Source organism: Aphelocoma coerulescens, chromosome 3, assembly GCF_041296385.1.
Source record: "Aphelocoma coerulescens isolate FSJ_1873_10779 chromosome 3, UR_Acoe_1.0, whole genome shotgun sequence".
NCBI lineage: Eukaryota > Metazoa > Chordata > Aves > Passeriformes > Corvidae > Aphelocoma > Aphelocoma coerulescens.
Window position 1 is genome coordinate 5,551,748 of NC_091016.1, and position 17,326 is coordinate 5,569,073.

Below are 17,326 nucleotides of genomic sequence, written 5' to 3' on the forward strand. Positions count from 1 at the left end.
AGGGTGCAGTGGCCACTTCCAGCCTTTCAATTATTTTTCCACCAAGTGTTAGAGGCTAAGTGCTAAAATGGATAAAAAAGAGAGATGCTAATCAGTGATGGGATTGGATCTGTCCTGAAAGTTTTGATAGGTTTGGGCTGGACATCAGAAGGAATTTCTTCACTGGTGGGGTTGGTCAACATTGGAATGGGCTGCCCAGGGAGGTGGTGGAGTCAGCGTCCCTGGAGGTGTTCAAAAAAGGACTGGACGTGGCACTCAGTGCCACAGTCTAGTTGACAAGGGTGGTGATCAAGGCTGGGGTCGATGATCTCAAAGGTCTTTTCCAACCTCAGAGATGCTGTGATAAGGATGTATGATAATTCCAGCACACCTGGATTGGCTTCAGTCCTGAGAGCACTGTCCTGCAGCGGATGAAAGGCACAGCAGGAGAATGGGAAAATTCAGCTGGCCAGTCTGCAAGTCCCCACACCTCCATCACCTCCCCCCCAGGCACGTTAGACCTCCCTTTCAGTGCACAGAAACAGCTCCCAGCATGGCAGGCTGCTGATGTCACACGTGCAGTTTCTATTGCATTGCAGGAACACTGATTGCTTTTATGCTTTGGAGTCCATGAGAAGAAAAAAAAAAAGTAAAAAAGAACTTGTTCTGCCTCAGCCCTTTGGCAGAAGAGCAATAATTTCAGTGCACACCCCCCACCAGTGCTCTGCTGGGTTACAGCAGTGGTGTTGCCTGCAATGAAACACCACAGCTGTGCTCTGCTCCGCCTGAGATGGGAATGAAATGTTCTCTCCTCCTCTTCTGTTTGCAACACAGGCAATAGTATTTTGGATTACATTACCTGAGTGGTCAACATCCAAATTATTTGTCCAGACATAGTGCAGCAGGGCAAAGAATCCCACCCAAAAAACCTGTGGTGTTACTTCAAATATGTATCTGAGTATTTCCATGCTTGCAGCTCTCCTGTGTAGGCATCTAGTGATTCCCACTGATTATCTAACCATATGTTTTATTTTGCTCTTTAAAGAAAAAAAATTCAACACATTTTTGTGACATGTTAGATGGACTAAAATAACCCATATAATCCTGTCCTGATTGAATTTAATGCCACCATTCCCTGATTCAGGATTGGGCACCAGTGAGGGAAAGTCCACACTGTGTGTGAAGTGGTTGGGACTGTAAGTGCAGTCCCTCTACACTGGGGACACACTGATCTCATTTAGTACAGAAATAATATTTTTCCATGACCTGGATGTACACTGATGGTCCAGTCCTGCACAGTACAGGCAAAGCTCCCGCTGAACTAAGAAGAGGAAAGTCAGGTTGAAGATTTGGGATTGCAATTGAGGTCACTGCAGCAGGATCAGTGCAGTTGGAAATACGCAGATGCTACAGTTTTTCTTTGGAAAAAGTTGTGGTCCAAACATGGTGCTCAACTCTAAAGAGTCACAGTAAGCATTGTACAGTTCCTGCAGTAAGTCTTGTCTCCCCTTCCACTGAGGCTTTCTGCAAGCCCCAGGCTCATGTTTGGGATACAATTCTGCAGTGGGTTATCTGCATGTCCAGCAAACAGGTTCTCCAGGTGCACAGCAGAGCACGGAGCAACACCCGGAGGGGTAACGCTCAGAAACTCCCGATAACTCCACGTGGCACCACAACAGAGCCAGGGCAGACCTGAGTCACCGCGCTCAGGGATGCTTCCCAAACACATGGCTTTCAAGGATGAGGCACAAGGTGAGTCTCAGGTGAAGTTTATCACAAGTTTGGCCCTTCCTGCCAAACCCTGGGACAGCCGACTGATGGGGAAGTGAGAACAACGCGGGGGAACAGAGCAGTGGTGACATTTAGTGACACAGAGAAATGGCCTGGCAATGCTAACTGCCCCGTGGGGTTTCACGCTGCCATGAGGGCTGATCCTCCAGGAGAACTGGATCTGTACCATGGTACAGCAAAGGGAAAAATCTCTTCAGCCAGAGTGTGCAAGCAGGGCAGTTTCAGGTGAAACTACACTTCCAGTGTAGCTGAGAATTCCCTGAAAAGAGGGCAGCTGAGAGCAGCAATGGGTATTCCCCAGGCACACCAAGCCAAGCCCACCTCTCAGGTCTCCTGAAATAGGACATCCAGGACAGATTCTGTGGGTTTGGCTGGTGAACTTTGGGAATTCAGAGCAAAAGGTGTGCAGTTCACCTATAAACAGAAGAGATTCTGTATCTGGCAATAAAAGGCTCTGCTGTAGCCGAGTCTTTCTTCCCAACCCGTGTTCCATGGTCTGCACAACCAACAGGGACAGACTGCGAGTTATTAAAAATAATAAACAAATGACATATCCCTAGCTGGGGAATGAAATACTTGACACACCAGATGGGCCTTCTTATCACTGATTTCTCCTGCTTACCCATTCAGTATTGATAACATGCTCAGAGGAGTTCAGAGTCGTGCCAATAAACTCAAGTGCCTAAGAACTGTCTGCAACAAGGCTTCATGATAAGAGAGGAGAAAAGAAAGTTCTTTCCTGCAGTTACAAGGAGTTAAAGGCTGTCTTTTTGGAGGATGGGTATAAATCTCTGGACGTTCAGAGTCACTGGAGGTCACTGGTGGGTCCCCTCAAAGCCTTGGCTGGTGCCTGCCACATGTCTTTGTGTGACAGAGGTTTCATGCATTACTTAGAACTGAGTTGTTGTAGAAATACTAATTTGATAGTGTTCAGACATATTCATAAATAGTCTGGTAAAAAGGATGAACAGAGAGAAGAGAAATTTTGCAGATGATGCAAATCTGGCCACAAAGCACTGCTGAAAGGGTTCACGATCCTGAGTGGCTGGGCAGTGAAATGGCTGATGCAGGGCAGTGTCAACAAAGGCAGAGCACGTGCAGAAAACTTACTCTCACTGTACTTCCACACAGATGAGCCCTAAAAATAACACTGAGCAAAGAGAGCTGGGCGGCCTCTGCAAATATCATTTAAAGTCCATCAGAAGAGACAACTATCACGTTAGGAATGAGCTGGCAAAGAGGCAGGAACAAATCAGAAAACATTACAGCACTCCTCGGTGAAACTGCATCTCCATGGTAGTGTGTTTTCTGGCCATGGAACTCCAGGAGAGTTGGGCTGAACTGGAAAGCACAGGAAGGAAAGCATTCAGGATGAGGAGAGATGGGCAACAGCTTCCATAAAGATGGAAAAATAAGCAGATGAGGAGCCTTCAGGGTGGAAAGGGGTAACAGAAGCAGGAGGTTCAGTAAAGGTCTGTCAGATCATGACTGACACAGAAAAAAGCAAATAGGAACTGGCTGTTCACTGGTTCTCCTAAGAATTAGAGGGACCTGGTGGTGCTGTCACACAAAAAGGTTTAAACCAACAGAAGGAAGCACTTTTTCATACAAAGCATAATTAAACTGTAGAACTCATTGCCACAGGATGTTGCAGAGGCCAAAAGTTATAAGTGGCCTGAGAAAGGGATCAAAAACATTGGAGGAGGATAGATCCATGGGTGGCTGTTAAAACACACTGGTCTGGAGGCAGCCTCTGCTTTGGGAAGTCCATAAACCACGGATTGCCTGGAGCGAGGAGGGTGCAGCAGGGGAGGGATTGATTCTGCATCGCCTCCTGGCTATGCTGGGAGATGGGATACTGGGAGATGGGATACTGGCCCATGTGGCCTTCTGCTGTGACACTGGTCAGGTCCCAGCTCTGCTGTCTCTTCTTACCTTAATTAAAAAAAAACCAAAAAGCAACAAAAACACAACCTAAAACATCAGAGCGGGGAGAAACAGCCCCAGCCCTCCACACAGTGTTAGTAGGCAGCCTGGTAGTTGTTTTATTTTCTTTAGAGTGGACTTTGTGTTGCAAGTGGCAGGAAGCCATGAACCACAAAAATAAAATAATTCTAACCCTAGTGCTAAGTAAGGAAAACAAAGATGGCTCAGCAATTAGCAGCATTATATATGTTGGTACTAAGTAACAACAGATGTCAGGACTTGAGCCCTTTGCATTCCTCGCAATCCTTCGGAAACCAAAGCCTTTTGACGTCGCTATACATTATTGCAGTTATTTTGGGGCTGGAAGAGCAGCAAAGGCTCTTTGAATGCTGAAATATGTAGGTTGCTAGGACTGGTTGGGTCTTACCTGCATGTCCCTCCCCATCCTGTGTCCCTCTGCTGCCTTCCCAGGCTGGTGTGTGCTGTAAACCCTGCTCTGTAAAGACATGCGCTGGCCATGAGTCATTAGCAAGCATGCGAAGCTAATTGGCAAAATACTCATAAAAGATTTTGAAGGTGGGTTAATTACAATTCATTACACTGTAAACTGTCCCCAGGCTATTATTAAAAAATGCAGGAGTTTCAAGGTCCAGTATTTTATGATTCATTTTGCCATGCAGTGAAAAACAGACTCTATATCAAACTACATTCATTAGAGTTAAGACCACAGAATCTTTATTGGTTTTCCCAACATTCCCTCCTTGTTATATGCATTCATATGGACTGCACATTTCTAGCAATTGGCAAGAAGGCATGAAATAAAATTTATTATATTTTCTTACCTTCTATTCGGTGCAACCTCAAGAACTGCCCGTTCTCATTGCTCTACCTCTTCCCAACTCCATTTGAGCTGATAGGATGGGACATTGAAAACAAACAGAGAAATGACTTGGAACAATTGTGCCACACTGATGATTTAGTGGGATGAACCTGGATGCTGCATGTGCACACAGGAACTTCTGCTCCAAAAGGATACTGGTAATGAAACAGAAATAGTTTCCCCTTGTAGTATAATAGATAATTTTTTAAAAATTCGGAATAGACACATTTTTGCCAATCACTGGTATTTCCAGATGGAGGATCTTGTAGCTAAGCCCGGGATGCACCTTCAGAGAGACAAAGGTGCCACTTTACTCACATGAGTGATACTCCCCACATGCTCTGCTGGACCTTTTTCTCCTCAGAGCCAAATTCTCCAGCTTATAAAAGAAGATAACAGAGCCTTTGACTGTCTTTGCTGATGCCAGGACTGTCAAATACCAGTGAGTAGTTTGGTGTAATTCTCAATACTGCTGTGTTGAGAAAACTTTAATAGAGGACCCAGCTGTGACCCCTGTGGGAGCAAAGCCAAGCACTGCTCATCAGTGCTACCTTTGTGCCCTTCCCCGGGGTGCTCCTTATCTCCTTGTGCTGGCTGGCACTTGGGCTCTCCTTTGAGGCTTTAATGGTGCCATTCAGCCAGGCTTTGCTGAGCTCTGCTTCTGCAAATCCCGGGGACTCTCTCCTGGGCCAGCCCTGCCTGTGTGTGACTGCACCCAGTCCTGCTCTGCAGGTATAAATATGTCCCTCAGAGAGCCGTTGTGGGCATTCCCAGCTCAGCTGAGCTAATTTTGGGGTTAACACATAAACATATCATTATTGCAAGGTAAATGATGGAGGGAGCCAGGGACTACGGCTCTCCCCCATGAAAAATGTTGATGACATGGATGGATTTGGTTCTTTCAGTTAATATTTCACTTTTCAACTTTTTTGAGGTGATGGGGAGAGGGGGAATACTGAAGAAATTTCTCACTCAGGCAATCATTGAATTGCTGGTCTTCGTTTTTACTTGTTGAAACCTCTAAATCTTTCAATGCAACTGGACATTTTTGGAGGCAGTGTTTTTTATTCAATTGAAAAATGCCTTCTCCATTACGAAAGAATATTAATAGCAAAAACCAATCCAAACCCTTTCAGCTTGAAATTGGCCACGTGAGAATACCAGTTTGTTCTGGTAAGACTCTGTAATGGATTTATTGCAGCGTGCAATGTTTTTGTTTGCATTAATGTAGTGTGAAGTGATAAATATCTTGGGTTGGTTCTTTTGTTTGAGGTTTTCTCTGGGAAATGGAATTTTCTTAAATGACAGTGTCAGAATGGCCATATTTATAGGGACCAGGACTCTGGTTCCCAGCAGAGACATGTAGAGAAGAGAGAAAACTGACCTGAGCACTTATGATACTTTCCCTGGGTGTTTTCCAGGCTCCACATCTGCTCTGTCACCCTGGGGCTGATCCCTTATCAATGATGGAGTCACTGGAAACTGTGACATGGGGAATGGAACTCGAGGGGTCACCTGTGCCATTTTTCTAGCAGGGGATGCAGCATGTGGATGTGTCTCTTGCTTCCCCTCCTGAAATGGTCTGGTAGTGACCAAGAACTGGGCAAGTCCCAGAAGGTTTTCCCAGCCCAGCAGCCAGAGCTCGGCTGGGTTTTCAAAGCTGGTGGGCGTTGGGAGCAAAGAACTTGGAAATCAGAGTTCCGTGTCAGCGATATTTATGGGTACTGACTAATCTCTGTGCCGGGGACCTAACAACTATATCCAAAAACATTAGCAAATATTCTTTTGTCTTGTTTTGCTTTGGTAAGAGTTATGGCTGTTCCTGTTGCCATCTCACCTGGAAGCAGCACATGGAGCAACTCCGGCAGCTTCACTTCATGACATTTAGCAATGTCAGTGCTGTCATTGGGCAGATGGACCAGTGACTGAAATGGAAACAAAGGAGGAACAAATGAGTGACCAAAATTTTCCAAACTCTCCCAGATATTTGTTTCTAGTGGTGGAGATATTTTGCAAGTGGCAGGTGTCAGTATTAAGTACTGAATTCTTCATTCTCCCTTTGGTCTCATTATAAACATGGTTTTTGTTTTCAAACTAGGCTGACCTTTTCCATCACTCCTTTTTAGGGTCATTCCTCTGTAAGGCCCACAGATGCTGAATCTGGACTGGACCTTTTAGCCGCAACAGAATATATAATATAGTATATAGTATATAATATGCAAAGCTCCAAAATTCCAGAGGCTCCATTAAAAATATTGTGCAGAAATTGGGATTTTTGCCATTGGCTTGATTGGCTCAAAAATATACCCTTGCTGCTCCTTGGAAGTCATCTTTGATTTGGAAATCATCTTGACAAGTGCTGTGATCCATTGCTCTCCAAGGAGATTCCTGCTACTTCACTGTTTCGACAAGGCTGTAAATAAGAGAAGAGCTTTACTCATCCAGTGCTCCTCTGGTCCCAGCTCGACTCAGAGTCCTCAGGAATGGACAACAGCAAAATGTTAATCAAATTCCTTTGAGTCTCAAAACAAATGTTGACTAGAGCTTCTCCAAGGCTGCAGAAAACTCTCCATGGGAAACCGTCAACATTTCTATTTAACATATTGTCTCAACATTTGGCATCTGTGAATTAACTGGTGAAGTGTTCAGGAAAAGAAAATTTTTTTGATCTTAAGAATATATATCTATGTGAGTTTATGCACATAAAATGTAAACATCCTCCTATCTAGAACAGACATAACACCTATATACAGTTTTCCTTGCCAACTATGTGTATGTGTGATATTTATATGTGACAGGAGGAAAGTTTTCAGCCAGCTCCAGCTGTGAGCCCATCATCTTGAAGGCAGAGTTGGTTTTTGCTTGTTTGTTTAACAAAGCCCATTTTGACAATGGGCTCTCCTCGCCGGGAGCTGGATACCCCAAAATCTGCTCTGGGATGTTTTGCCTTTGGGATTGGCCATCCTCGTTAGTGCTTCCTGTCACTACCATCACTTAAGGCCTCTGGACTTTTCCATGCAGGTGTTTAGGGAGAGAGCTGGGCCCACCTGGCCATCTGTGGCAAAAATCCTGTTGGCTTCAGCAAACCTGGGTTTCACTCCCAGTCCCTGAAAGATTTTTACAGGTATGCAAAAATAACACCCTGTCCATATCCCTCAGTCAAAGCCTCCCCCCTTTTGCACTGTCCGTGGTATTAATCTCCAGTTCTTTAAATCCCTGCTCTTATTCCAGGCCCAGTGGAAGGACCCCCCCTACTCTGTTTCCATTGAAATTCATCCAGGTTGGTGGAAGCACCTCACTGAAGGTCCCTCATGTAGAGTGCTTCCTCCAGTAAATTCAAAGGGATAAGACATTTCACAATTGCCTTTTACAACCTTACGAAGAGAAAAGTCTGGCTCAAAGCTGCTGAGCTTTGAGATGTGCAGCACTTCCCCTCAGCAAGCCAAACCCTGTGACTCAGAGCAGGGAGAAGTGTCAGAAATGGTTGCACACACGAGGCACCACTGTCCAGCCCTGTGTGACAGCACAGCCGCCACTTTTGGAGCCAACAGCTTGCCAGCAGAGATGCCATCTTTGTCACCTTTGACAACCTTGATGAGATCACTGCTGTGAAGTGGAGCCCTTCAATGAATTCAGGTGCCCGGTGTGACCCTTCCCATTGAGGAGATGGAGCAGTGACACTGGATTTGCTCACCATGTTTACATCACGATGAGCACCTCCAGGCAGGACAATCTCTTACAGCGTGTCTATACAATGTCTGATAGAAGGCCCTTGCCTCAGCTCAACCTCTGGGTTGGAGGCAAATAGCAGTGCTTGGCAGGCTGCAGATTTCCAGCTAGAAATCTAACACCAAATAGTTCTCATTCTCTCCCGCTCTTGGCACTTGGCCCTATTCAGGATGATTTTGTTTTGGTTTGTTTTTTTAAAGAAGGTACAAGAGCAGATCCTGAGGGTCTTCTATCTCCAATTCCCATTACAGTTTACATTTCACTCACTGGCAGACTGTCTCAGAAGCGTCCCAGGGTTTCCCCTTCAGATTTTAAAGCAGCAGAAAGCAAGACAGCATGACCTCTCTCTGGTCCTGGAGCTGCAGCTGTGATCAGAAGCTTTATGACGAAGTTCAGCTGGAAGAGCAAAGGAGAGGAGAAAAAAAACCAAAATGCAAACCAAAATAGGGGAATGCCATCAAAGTCTTTCAAAGTCAGAAATTCATTTTACCTTTGTCAATGGCTGTGGTTTTCAAGGATAAAGATCAAAGGGCTGACCGTGGGCAGAGCTCTGACGAACGCCGAGCTCAGCCTGTGGAAGCCTGGCATTAGTGCCACAGTTAGACTGTGTCTAGACGAGCACGGGGTGCTCGTGCCAGCTTTGGCAAACATGGCACCTGAGCACTTGCATCAGAGCTGGAGCACAAAGACTGAGGCATCCAAATTGCAGAGGGGAGAGAGCAATCAGACTCCAGCACAGTGGAACTGGAGAAAGGAAGTTTAGGGAAGAAAATGCAACAACCAACCAAAAAGAAATAAAGCCCAAAAAACCAACCCATAAAAAACCCACTCCCAGAAAGACAGCTGAGATGCACCCCCATCTTCCAGGTTTTTGCATTGTAATTAACATACACAGAAAGTTTAGATAACTGGGATAAAGTAATGCCAAATTTTTATCAATACAGATGAGTTGGCTTCATATTCCTCCAGCCCTTTCATGTGGAAATGAGACTGCATTTGATGGGGCCAAGCCCATGTTTGAAATAGCTCAGCTGGGATGTGCTTGTGGTGAGGGTTCAGGTGCCTGTGCAGAGAATCCTACAGCTGGATTCTTCCTGGGGGCAGAGAGTGCCTCCAGCTTCCTGCCTTTTCCTCCTAGGGAGGACAGAAAGCTCTTGCTCCATGGGATAATCACACACCAAGTCCAAGCTGACGGACTGTGCAAGGGACAAGGCGGGTTTGGCTGCTGAGGGGCCCCTGCCCTCAGGGTCCCCATGTTCCTCCACATTCTCTTGCACAGACCCTTAAAGATACCCCGCTGTCCTGTGCCCAAGGAGGAGGTGGGTAAGTAGGGCAGTGCACACACAGGTTCAGTAGCTCGTGTTACTACACCTGGGGCCTGCATGTGCCTGCTCCAGGGCTGCAGGCTGGGACACAGGAGAGAGGAGCCACAGCACCAATCCCTGCATGTGGAACCCTGTGCCTGGCTGAGCCTGAGGCTGCCACACAGGATGGGCACAGGGATGAGCTCTAGAACCACTGTGTGCTGCTGGACAGCCCCACCACCAGAGCATCTCAAAGCTCCCCAGGTCCTTTAAACCAACCATTTCTTCTCACAGTTACTCTGGCTTCCACCAGCCACAACAAGTTCAAAAGAAACTGCAGTTTGATGTGGGCAAACATGATCCCCAATGGATGAAGAGAGACCAGAAGAAATATTTTCATAAAGCAGCTGGTTTCAGCTGTGCTTCACACCAGGTAGTGCTGCCCATTGACAGGAATAGGTGTAGGACTTGCTGGAAACAATGAGCTCAGAGACTGGTCATAGCTATTCTCAGTTCTGCTCCTGACTCACCTGCATGGCCTCGGGTGAGCTACTCGCAGATTTGTGCCTTAGTTTACCCATCGGCAGTGGCAGAGATAGTAACAGTCTCACAGAGTGGTGAGAGAATTAATTAATATTTGGAAAACAGTTTGTGCCTTGACGTCTTTGTGCCTTTGCTTACCCATCAGTAACATCAGAGATAATAACTGTCTCATGGAGAGGTACAAGGATTAATTAATTATTTGAAAAGCAGTTTGAGATTCTTGGATGAAAAGTCCTGTGTGAGTAAAACGTATCATTAAAAGCATCTCCTGGTCCTCTGTGAAGTTAAAATAAAGCTGGAGCTTCTTAGTCATTCAAATAATTAAACCATAAATACTGTTTATTTTAATCTTCCCTTTAAAAAAATAATCTAATCTAGACAGTGATACCAGCCAAATAATGAAAAATGTTTCAAATTCAGGAGACCTATCAATTTGAAGAGCTTGATTCTTAATTGCTTTTTGATGTCTATCAGTGGAAAGTGAGAGCAATTGTATTAACTAATGCTGGGGCAGCTGGGAGGATGCCCACAGCTCCTCTGCCTGCACACTCTCCTGGGCACAACAGCTGTAGCTGCACAGGGTTTCTCACACTCTCCTATTTGACTTGCTAACCAACAGGGAGGTGCAGAACAGCCCATCTTACAGGCGTATGCCAAAGCCAGCACCCCCAAAAAAGGGGGGTGCACTGAAGCAGGGCTGCAGGAGCAACTTCTCCTCCTAGGAATGGTGGCAAGGGGGCAATTGGCCCGGGAAAAGGCACCTTCAGCCCTCGATCCAGTCAGCCCTTTGCACCCTGGGCAGCTCGCACTGCTTGTCTCTCCAAAAACTCAGAACTGAGTGGGTCCTGCAAGTCAGTGCCGCCCTGCCTGCTCTGCACAGGTCCACAGGCAGAGAGACCCCACAGCAGGAGAAGGGATGGAATCTGTATTTAAAATTATCTTTTACTTAGAGAGGTACATGCTAAATGTGGAAACTCCTCTTGGTCACTTCTTGGGGGACTTACTGTAAATTGGGGCATAAAACACATGCACTTGGCCCATATATCTCTCTTTGTCTCTAGTTTTTGTGCATGGTTTTGTTTTACAAAGTACATAGGTGAAGCAGAGGCTTGCAGGATCAAGTTTGTAATCAAAAGGAGCCTCTTTTAAGGTGTAACTTCTGCTGGGAACCTGCTGTGCTGGCCACCCCAACACCATCCCACAGAGCCTTCCCCCAGCTCAGAGGCTTTGTCTCACCCTTTCCATGGCCTCCCACCCCTATCTGCCCGTAGAAGATTTTGCAGCAATCACCAGTAGCCTGTGTGGGAATGTGGGGAGGAAGAAAGGATGTAATTGCCTTCCTGAGCCCCAGCGCTTTCATTAGTTAAATGTCCTCCCGTCTTTCCACGCTAGTCCAGCTTCTACTGAATTTTCATCAGGCCAGAAGAGGCCTTTAGGGCCATTTGAAAGCAACCATCAGATAAAAGCGATTGTCATCCTCCTTATTCGGCAGGCAGGGAAGCAGACACGGGCAGACTGGTCACACAGGAAGGAGAGAGAGGAGGGACCCGGTGACTCAGAGCTTTTGACTCCCAGCTGTCAGCTTGAGACGCTGCGCCAGCCAAGCATAAAAGTACATGGTTATCTCTCAACTCATGAATAATCCCATTGATTTAAGCCATAAACTCCAGCATCCCGGCCTTCACCGTCTGACTGCGCTCACCAAGAGCGGATAAACAGGAGTACAGCTCTGGATATTCCTCTTGACATAGAGGAGTATTTTAAAATGGTAGTTTCCCTGGTTCAGGTTTCTAAGAGAACCAGCAATGGAGATGAAGAGGTGGCTTGGTCCTCAGGATGAGGGGTCCCTCAGGGGTGATGGAGGTCTCTCCATGCTGGACGTGAGTGGGCTCAGCACCTCCCTCACAACTGCCCTGTTGGATGCGTGTGTGGTGCTGCCTGGTGACACTGACCTCAGTGGTGATTCCCAGCTGATGTGATCCCAGTTCCCAGGCTTTGCTGGAAGTGAAAGGGGCATTTGCATAAAGGATGATACCCAGTGTCCTCTCCCAACTGGGATTACTGAGTTCTTCATCCCTTTGCTCACAGAGAATTGAGAAGTGTCCAAGTTGTGAAGGACTCTCACTCACAAGCAGAGATGCCCCTCAAAATTCAAAACCCAGTTTAGGGTACAGTTCACTCCCGCACAGCTGCTTCTGCCTTTGACTTTCTAGAACAGGGCTAAGAGATCAAGGGAAACAAGAAAGAAGCTCTGTTCTTGTTGCTGATGGGAGAGTGAGTAAAGCAACCTAAATTATACATGGATGGTGTGCTACCAGATGGTTGAGCGTTGTTCCCTTCCATTATGCAAAGTAATAGTTTCACAGACAAAGTAGAGAAGACCAGAGATACCAGAGCTTTCGGGAAACATATCCCATAGCTGACTGAAAAGTGTGTTTTACCTTTATCTGTTGGCATAGGATTTTAGCTGGATGTCTGCTGTTCAGCCCTTCTCCAGAGGGGCAAAGTGTCAGCTCTGAGAAAGACTGAAGCCAGTGAAAATGGGGTCATTCTGTTAGCAATTTAAAGGGCAGGGTTTGGGTTTTGCAGACCAATATGTTCAATAAACCTGGGCAAAGCCCATTTTGTTTCTATTTATGAGAAGCTTTCAGTTAGGTCCTTTGCAGCTTTGTGATGTCTCAGCTGGAGATGTGTGAGCTGAATGGACCAATCCCCATTGCCTAATATGTCCAAATATTCTTCCTGGTCTGCATCCATCTGCTGCCTCATGTCATTATGGCATGCTAACATGAAAACTGAAGGTGTGAATGGAAAGCTACTTCTGCTGGCTTTAGCTCACGACAGCTCAGATACGGGTGCAATGCTCCCCCGGACACTTGGGTGAGGTTCAGCGTGTGCTGAAGCAGTGCTGGAACACATTTCTGGGGCTGAGGCTTCCCGGGGGCTCCAAGATATAAAAATAGGCCAGGCTTCCCTTATGGCTTCCCAATAACTGAAATTCAACTCATTAAACCTCAGTTAGGAAGGGTGGCCCTTGTCCTCACTCAGAGCTGTGGGGTCTCAGCTCTTGGGCTGGTTTCTGAACCAGTTCCCTCTGAGACAAGAAGTTCTTTAAGAATCAGTGGCCAATATTGGATCAAATTCATCCACTCGCACTTGGCTGCAGATTCCCCTAGCACAGATGCTGGAGTTTATAATCTGCATTTCATTTCCCCCTCTCATTTCCCTCCCAGGAATACAAGGGGAAAACCAGGAAAAGACAGAAAGGATGGAGGAGCCCCACTTGTGCCTGGCTGCTGGGGACTTGTCAGTCTGACTCCTGCTCCAAGCCCTTCCTTCAGACTTCTGCCTGACCTCAGGTAAACTGCACCACAGCTTCCCCATTGCTCAGAAATAGTTAAATACACCACTCATTCCATAGCATTTACAAACCAACAGGTGGGAAGCATCACCTTGGAGCCAGGCACCTGTAAAATTGCTTACTAAGGTATGTGCTCCCAAATTCAAGGCATGGAAAACCCAAGGGTTTCATAACAAAATGTGGAAAACCCCCAACAAATACTCCAACGCTCCCTTTCAGGCCACACCCCAAAAGCAAGAGAGACTATAATGGACAAATCCTCCTCTGGCAGGGGGCCAGAGCCAGAGCACCTCTTGCCCAGTCCCAACCTACTTCACCCCATGCAAAATCCTTGCGGGAGCAGGCTGGCATGGCCCAGACACTCGGTGGCATTGTCCCTTTGCTCATGGCAGCAATGCCAGCTCATGGTTAGCGTCTCAGTGTCTGGCCAAAGCACATGGCAGACGGCTGTCTGAGCCTGGGACCTGGGAAAATGGGGATAACATCAGGAAAAAACAAAAACATCTTACGTACCTACTGCTCCCATCTCATCCCGCTCTGGGAGATGCCTCCTTGCCGTCGACTGAGTCAGCACCTGGTCTTGTGGTCCCTCAGCTCTCCATGGAGCTGCTGCCTGCTCCAGGCTTGGGGCTCTTGGCACGTGGCATTCCATGTGCTGTGTCCCATCTGCTGCACAGCCAGCACTGGGAGCAGTGGCGTGGCTATTTCCACCCTGTTTGGGCTGGTTTGGCCCACCTGTGTGTGTGAATGCAGCTCCCCAGCAGGTCAGGATGGAGCAACAGCCCCTATCCCTACCCTTTGAAAAATCTCCCCAGATGTTCATGGGATCTTAGGTTACCACAAAGTATCTGCCTGGATCTGGGCTTTGATTCTCCACTCTGTAGCTTTATTCCAGGCTGGCTGGGGCAGTGCCTCTCCCTCAGAGACCACAACTGACAGTTCTCCTCTCAGGGAGAGGGAGGAATGGGGCAGTGGTTGCATTTTGAGGGTGGGGAGAGGGAAAGGCTTTTTGAGGCCATGGGGCAGCTGCAGGGCTGGTGAGGATGATCAGGAATCACCTTCTTTCTCCTTCTCTGGGTGGGATGGTGAGGTGGATGTCTCACCTCTGCCAGCTGTAACAAACACGGGGGGCTGAGCTCCAGCAGTAGATGTGTCAGCTCCCCCACCTGCTCTGCTGGTGAGAGTGGCTTCATTCTGCAAAATAAGCACAGACAGAGAAGCTGAAATTGCCAAGTGGGAATTCAGTTTGTGTTCATACTGAGAGCTGGCCAAAGAAGGAGAAAACATCCATCTCAGGAGGCAAGATCTGGACACTTGGCTTCATGTTTTGGTATGTTCAAACATGATCTGTCAACTCCCATCAAGGGAAACAAGGAAGAACAAACAACCCAGCAGTCTGCTAAAGTGAGGGCTGCCATGGCTAGAAAGTTCATGAAGCACATGGCTAAAAATAGATTAGTCTGAACTCATGATGTGAACAGAAATCCACACTCCACAACTGGATATTGTGGGGTTCCTTTCTCTCTTGCTGTGCTAAATCTTGGAGCATTAGGAAGTGAAATGCAAAAACAGTTCTTAAAAGTAATAATAATCCTCCTATTAAAATTAAAGCTCAGCTGTGAAACTTTCACGTTCCTCAGCCTTTTGTGTTTGAGAAAATGTATGGTAAGGATTTTACTTACCTGAGCTTTGGGTGTCTCCAATATTAGTAGGCCACAAATGAATTGAGTGGATGATGCAAAAATGAGTGCCAATAAAATATTTACACCAATTCTTCATTCTGTGTGAAACTTCTTTTATGTATATGCATATACGTAATACTATAAATAATAGAAATTATGCTCATATTTTGTACTAGGGACGTAAACACTGGTCCCAACAGCAGTGGCAAATGAACCACTCACATTTTCTGATTGCATAATTTGCCTAGAGGATGGATACATAATTACACTATAATTAAGTATAATAAACAGAGAAAATGATTTGAGAAGGAAAAATTATCACAGCCTCAACCACATCAGCCAGAAGCTCTCTTCTAATTAAGTTATTTTACTAAACAAAATGTTTTTAAGGTGGGTCTGCTTTGAAATTGTACATTATAGCCCATGTAATGCAATGTACTTTATAAGTAAAACACAGCTTGTGTATGGACAGATGATATCTGATAGACTCATGAAACACACAGCCACTGGGTCCAGCCCAGCCAGGTGCTGAGTCCCTCACAGCCCCAGTCCATGGAGCAGACCCTGAGCGCTGCTCTGGGAAATTGCAGCCTTTCACTTGCACTCACTCATGGGCTCTTGGTACATTACTTGTTTGTTTGGGTTTCTTTCTGATTTAAGACAGAAATGAGAGCACCAGGTAATTCTGATGCTGTCATCCTGTAATGATACAGGGGAGGCAAAGGACAAGAAAAGAGGCTGCTCAAGCTTGCCCAGATAGCTCCTGGTGTTTGGAGTTCAGTTTTGAAGCATTATTCCCTCTCAAAAGCTTTACCCTCACCGATGGGGCTCAGTGCTTGACAAAATGAGAAGATGGAGTTGTCTCTAACATTGCTGTGGCTGAAGGAATCCAGATCAGTGCCTTCTGAACTACAGGACTCAGGAGGATCCCCTGATCTGCTCCTGTACATGGTAAAGGCCACTGGACACCCTCCAGCTCATTCCTCTTACAACTAACAGCTTATTTTTCCAAACACTTGGCCCCAGCCACTCAGGGACTGCAGGAGCTCTTAGCGGAGCCTTGGAGCGCTACTCTGCAGGAAGCTACTGCTCCTGTTCCCCACCACCACAAAAAGTAAAAAATGTTCAGCTTCAAGTTTCAGCCAGAAGATGTTTGGATACATCTGCCTCATTTCCACATTTGCCTTCCTCTTGTGAGTATTTGGAGATTGTGATCAAGCCTCTCTTCAAGGCTCTCTCCTGTAAGCTCATTGCTGCCTGATACCAATCTCTGCTGGTTACCTGGCTCTTCAAGGCTCCTACAGCCTTGCAATGTTCTTTGGGAAGATCTCTGTGTATCAGCAACCTGATTTCTTAACTATTCACTCCCTTCTTCAGTTCCCGAGTCATTTGTAATATTTACTTGCAACAATTTAGGTTTCCTTTCAGGTCACTGTAAGAAAAAGCATAACTTCAGTAGCACATCCTGTTGGTACCTGCTTGGGATGAGATCTAAGAAGGGACTTGCATCCAAGGAGAAAATGTCCTTGGACAAGGCCAGGTGGGATGGGGCCCCAATCTAGTGGGTGACATCCCTGCTCACGGCAGGTTGGAAGGCTGGAACCAGATGATCTTTAGGGTGCCTTCCAACCCAACCCATTCTAGTCTATGATTCTAAGGACAATCCACAGAAACAAGAAACTGTGCCCTAAAATATCAGTTGTGCACAGCAGCAAAAGGTCCTTGAATTCAAACTGTTCAACATTATGTTGTGAGAACATCTCCAAATGCCCAGAGAAGGTCTTTCTCCAGCTCTGCCTGCTGCTCACCAGGGTAACAGAGAGCAGTGTGGTGGTCAAGAAGAATCTTCTCTTGTTTGGAGTTTTCCACTTTTAAGTATTTGCAGAGCTTTGAACCACAAAGTGCTGTGGGTTATTGATGGATTGCTGATGTGTGTGGTTACAGGGTGCCCCAGGGTCTGTATCCTCCTCATGGATGCTTCAGCTTCTCTCCCCATCTCAAGCACTCTCAGGTGAGTGGTGACCTGGTTTCAACAAGGAGCTGCCATGACAAATCACGTGGCAGTCACAGACATTGCAAACCCAAGCCAAAGAGTCATTCTCAGATGCTTGGCAAACGCCAGACCACAGAA

At 46.5% G+C, this 17,326-nt stretch overlaps 1 protein-coding gene across 3 annotated transcripts in view; it reads left to right on the plus strand.

The window, feature by feature from the left end:
* The window catches only part of BMP2 (bone morphogenetic protein 2), a 66,501-nt gene extending 51,243 nt beyond the window's left edge, over positions 1-15,258 (plus strand). For 2 of the 3 annotated variants that reach the window (XR_011149620.1, XR_011149621.1), the window contains one exon: positions 13,386-15,258. The gene's annotated coding sequence lies outside the window, so the exon portion shown is untranslated. The remainder of the gene's footprint in view (positions 1-13,385) is intronic. The other variant, XR_011149622.1, reaches the window with a different exon arrangement.
* The last annotated feature ends 2,068 nt before the right edge of the window (positions 15,259-17,326 follow it).